Here is a 6,012-nt window from a genome sequence, read left to right on the forward strand (position 1 = left end):
CCTGCAGATGTGGCAATACATATTGGCTTGCAAAAAGTTATAGAAGAAAATAGAAAAATTCTGAAATCAATCCTTAATGCTTTAATATTTTGCGGCACTTAAGACTTGCCATTGAGGGGAAAGACGTTGGATGAAGGTATGAAAATATAAACTTTTTAATTTTACATAAAAATATATGTATGTCATAAATTATTCAATATTTTTACGCTGGGCTACAGATTTTAATATGTTAAGAAATTTATACGATTTAGGTGTTTTAGTCGACTTAATGAAGTTACAAATTGTATCAGGTGATACTGAACTCGAAGCGCATTTTTCTAAAGCTTACTTATCGCCTCGAATGATCGCAAAAACACAGGAGCATTCGAGTTTTCAAAATGCATTTCGTGGAAATTATTAAAGCGTTAGAAAAATTAGAGGTTGAGGGCAATGCAAGCACTAAAAATACAGCTTTTCAACTGCAGACAAGAGCTACCAAGTCTACGTTTATCATTGGTGTACTATGAATAGCGAAATATTCGGCTCTGCTTCAATAAACGTTATGCAATGCTCTCAACATATACAAAATATCATTGAACTAGTGCAGCAAAATCGAAGTAATATTGATGCAATTGTAGGAGAAATTTTAACTGAAGCGAACGAAATTGTAGGATATGCAGCCGCCAAACATTAAGAGCCAATCCATCCGCGACAACAATAGATAAATATTATAAGATTTCCCTTATAATACCTTATTTAGACTCGCTGAACACATCGCTTAGTATTCGATTTAGTAAAGAAAATTCCACTGCATTTTTTTTGTCCTATCTTCATCCATACCACATGTTGCAATTGTATGATGAAGAATTGCGGGAAAAAATTAAAACAGTGCAAGCATTTTACGATATTGAAGGACTTGGGGAAGAGTCAAATATGGTACATCACATGGAAAAAAAATCAAAATCTGCTGAAGAGTTGAAACAAATTTGCATAGAGGAATTAATTAGTGAAGCACAGATTCTATTACTTGCGACAAAAAAGCGCTAGAAATGTATGCCGCATTACCTTGTACGACATGCACGGTGGAAAGATCATTTAGTACTTTAAGGCGTGTTAAAACTTGGCTACGATCTACTATGAGAGAAAATCGATTAAATGGTAAAATAAATTTTAATAATTAGTGTTTAATAAATATCATACTTTGTTTACTTATATTTATTATACAGGATTATGCTTGCTGAGTGTTCATAGAAAATTTGTGGACGAAAACCAAAATGAAATTGTTGAGGAAGTAATTGACCGGTTTGCAGAAGATCCCCGCAGACTTTTGTTTAAATAATTTTTCATTGAAACATTTTTGAATTTATTTATTTTATCTTGTCCTACACTGAGAGGCTAGCCATATGTAGGCAAACCATAAAACTTGTTACACATAAGTTTTAACACGTTCATGTACAAAGTGTAAATAAAATTACACAAATAAAAACGAATTTTTTGTGAATAAAATCTAATTTTCAAGTTTTCAATGAACTAGGGGTAAAATATACTATCTAATATAAGCCAAAAAGAAAAAGAAAAAAATTCTTAAAGGGGGTGCATTAGCACACTTTAAAATATATAATAATATCATATCAGTATATCAGCGTCCCCCCTAATTTTGACCCTGGGAACGCCCATGACTACTTTCATTAAATATATATATTTTACTTACGCAAGTCGGGCAGTATTTATTAGTGTTTTGAGAATTCTGAAAAGAAACAAAAAATTAATTTATATTTTACATCCAAATAATATTTATATACAGTGGCTCATAGCTTATTTGATGCAGGCAAAAATTTTTTGAAAAGTATTTTTTATTTTAAAATATATGGCAAAATTAAAAAAACAAAGTACACCCAACTCTCTTTTTACACGCTCTTTTTTTACACGATTTTGAAATAACACGGTTCAAAATTAAACACAAAATACTTCTTTTACACGAATTTTTTGATTTTGCACGATTTCCCACAAAATTTTTTAATTGTAATTTTTTTTAATGTCTTGTTGTACAATTATGTAAACAGCAACAAAATAAAATTCGGGGAATATTCGAATTTTATTATTAGTTTTTTTATTTCGTTGCACTTTGATTGCCATCATGCACCAAAAGTGAAAGCTTTGTAGAACGAAAATCAGCTGTGTGTTCTGAAATTTTAACTCTATCAAATGCAATTGATGGCGAAGGTTTCAGCAACATGCAAGTGTCTGATATAAATGAATTGATGCGAGAAACTCCTTTATATGAAAATAATTTAATTGAATTTATGACAGTTGATAACAGTAAAGAAGTCGATTATGATGAAGTAAAAGGTGAAGAACAGGAATTAACGGCTAATTTAATTCACGAGGGCTTGAAATTTGCAAAAATTATGGAGCAATATTTTCTAACTTATGATCCAATTTACACGCAATCTTAACTGTTGCATAGCTGGATATGAAGAATTGTATAAACAACTTAAAAAATCAAAAAAACAGCAGCTAATAACAACTTCTTTAACAACAAAAAAAAAACAGTTACTATTAATACTGATAGCATATTTAAGCCTGTTCGTAATAAACGTCCATAATAAGCGTTTGTATCAAATAGCGATTAGTAATTGCCAATTTGACATTAAAGTTTGATACAATATATTTTACTTTTGTAACAAAATAAATTTTTTTTTTAATTAATATGGATTTATTTTATTAATTTTTTTACACGATTTTATGAAAAAAATATTTCGAATGTTTTCGTCTTACACGATTTTTTTAAGTTTTGGCACATATCCCCAAATTTACCATATAGCACATATATTTTCTTACACGATTTTTTTTTACACGGTTTTCCAAGGAACGCATCTACCGCGTAAAAAGAGAGTTGGGTGTATACAGATTTATTATTTGTAGTGTTAATTCATATCCATAAACAAAAACCCGAAAATCTTTTTCCATTCTTTAGTAATGCAAATAATAAATCTGTATACTTTGTTTTTTTAATTTTGCAATTACTTTCGTTTTTTTAGCCCGGCAAAAAATTTCAAAAATAAACTTTGAGGTACACCAATACGAACCTTTTACAAGAACATTAATATAAAACAATAGATTTAGACTGACAATGTTGGTTGTTTAACTATGACTGAACTATGTATTTAAGTTCCTGCATTTGCCTTGTTTTAATAGTTTCTCTTTGCTTTGTTTGTATTAATAGAGAGATCTGCAGTTAAAGTTTCCTTATTACGGCTATGGCGCCGAACTTTACATACACACATTTTAGGTAAAAGATTTGTATTTGTACACAGCAAATTCATTCATGCTATTAAACTTTTATTATATATATTACTTTTTATGTAAACAATGATTGTAGAAATTTCTTATATTGCATATATATTTGTTCATTGTGTTATTATTAGAAACAATATTAAACCAAGTTTTATATTATATATTTTTTATAGTATTTTATTTAACTGTTATATGCAATTAAAATTGCTTTGAAATTTTGAGTAACACATTATTTTTCACTGTGTAATAAATTTAACATACTGAGCATGAGCACAAAAAATTATCTGAGCACCAATAGGAAATCAGATTGCTTTTAGAGTTCATGTCGCCATTGCGACGTGTCGCAAATAAAATTCATAGTACAGTGGTAGCACACTAATGCAAACTAAAAAATATTAAACGGAGACAACATGTGAAATTATAATAATATATTATGTAGAAAAGTAATAAAAGTGGATATGATTACAAATATGTAATAGATCTATTTTATGATTATAAAAGATAATGTACATTTTAATAGAGTTTTAATATAATCAGATAATTGATAACAGTATTATTGAAATAGTAGTCTCAGTATTATAAATTATTAATATATATATTTATAATAATTATAAAGCAATACAAATATTTTATTCATTATTAAGATTTTTTTTTGTAATGACAATAAAATGCAGTATTGTATTGTATTGTATTATTGTATTGTATTTAAGTAAAAATTTTTCATTTTGCCATCGACAATTTAGAATTAAGAATCTCGTTATGTTTTTGTAATTTTTTTACATTCATATGTACATGAAATTTAATTTATAACAACGATTAATTGGTTTCAGTTGTTCTTGTTAGCAATTTAATATGGTATAAAAATTCTAGTTATATTCCTAACTTCTTAATGACAAATGCTATTTCGTCGAGTGAGCACTGTAAATAAATTTATTTATGTATTCAACGCTTTATAGAACATAAAAATCAATCAGAATACATTCATTTAAAGATTTAGAAAATCTTTATTTTTCAATATAGTAATAGTAACTAATTAAATAACTATTAAATCACGTGTATTCTTATTCATTTATGAAGTCAATAACGCTTTACTGCGTTAACATTATCTTTTTACTTTAATGACATCATCGTGCTTGCACTGTAGTCTAATCTTCTTTTTACATACATACATACATACATATGTACCTATGTATATGATGCCTTCGTCCAAGCACTGCAGCCCAATATTATTGTAATTATTATAAAGAACAAGAAAAAAATTGGTGATTGATTAAAATCAATGGAATGAAATTCGTGGACCCCATTCATGCATCCTTTCAATGATATAACAAATTTTAATTCATTTTTGCGAACGATTCTAATTGACAACAAAAAAATTTGAAATAATGAAATATGTACATATAATAAAATTCGTTTAATACAATATAACGTATTATAATATTAATAAACATAAACAATTAAATGAACAAATATATATGCAATATAAGAAATTTTTACAATCATTGTTTGCATAAAAAGTAATACATATATATACACATATCCATCTTACATATAAAAATAATTGTTTTTACATAATTAAATTTTCAATATAATAAAAGTTTAATAGCATGAATAAATTTGCTGTGTACAAATACAAATCTTTTACCTAATATGTGTGTATGTAAAGTTCGGCGCCATAGCCGTAATAAGGAAACTTTAACTGCAGATCTCTCTATTAATACAAACAAAGCAAAGAGAAACTATTAAAACAAGGCAAATGCAGGAACTTAAATACATAGTTCAGTCATTCTTAAACAATCAACATGGTAAGTCCATATCTTTGGTTTTGTATTAATGTATTTTTAAAATAATATTTATATATAAATATAAATTAATTTTTTGTTTCTTTTCAGAATTCTCAAAACACTAATAAATACTGCCCGACTTGCGCAAGTAAAATTTATATATTTAATGAATGTAATAAAAATAGTAGTTTGATTTTTATTTTTAAAATTTATTTTATATAATTGTTTATATAGAGACTAACTATATTAAATTAATTTTAAAAATAAAAAACAACACTAACACTTTTTTGTTCTGTTAATGTAACAATTTTAAAAAATTATTATACGCATTAACATTATTTATTCTTATTATATACATATATATTTTATTTTTTTGAAATTTATTTGAAAAAAATTATTTTTGTTTTTTTAGGGCCAGCAGAAGAAAAAATTTAACAAAAAAAAAATTACCAAAAAATGTAAGTATAATTTAAAAAGAAATATTTAAAAAAAAAATGAGAATAAATAGAAATAAATTTATTAATTATAACATATCTTTTCATTTCAGATAATCACCAAAACAAAAAAGTGACTGGGCCAAAGCCAACCAGTCAAACCCAGTCGGCACCGCCGGTACCGGTGCAACAATATCAGCTGTGGCTGCAGCCACAACAATACCAGCTGTGGCCGCAGCCACAACCATACCAACTGCAGCCGCAGCCACAACTATACCAGCTGCATCAATTCCAGCCGTGGCCGCAGCAGCAAGTATACCAGCCGGAGCAACATTCATACCAGCCGGAGCAGCAACCATACGACCTGTCGCAGCCGAGACAGCATCTGCTGCAGCCGCAACGGATACAACAACTCTCGCAGCCGCAACGGAGACAACAACTCCCGCAGCCGCAACAACCTCAGCGCAATAGTGGAGGTGATCAATTGGCAAATGACCTGGAAAAAATAATAATTTGAA

Source organism: Teleopsis dalmanni, chromosome 1 (assembly GCF_002237135.1).
Source record: "Teleopsis dalmanni isolate 2A chromosome 1, ASM223713v2, whole genome shotgun sequence".
Lineage (NCBI taxonomy): Eukaryota > Metazoa > Arthropoda > Insecta > Diptera > Diopsidae > Teleopsis > Teleopsis dalmanni.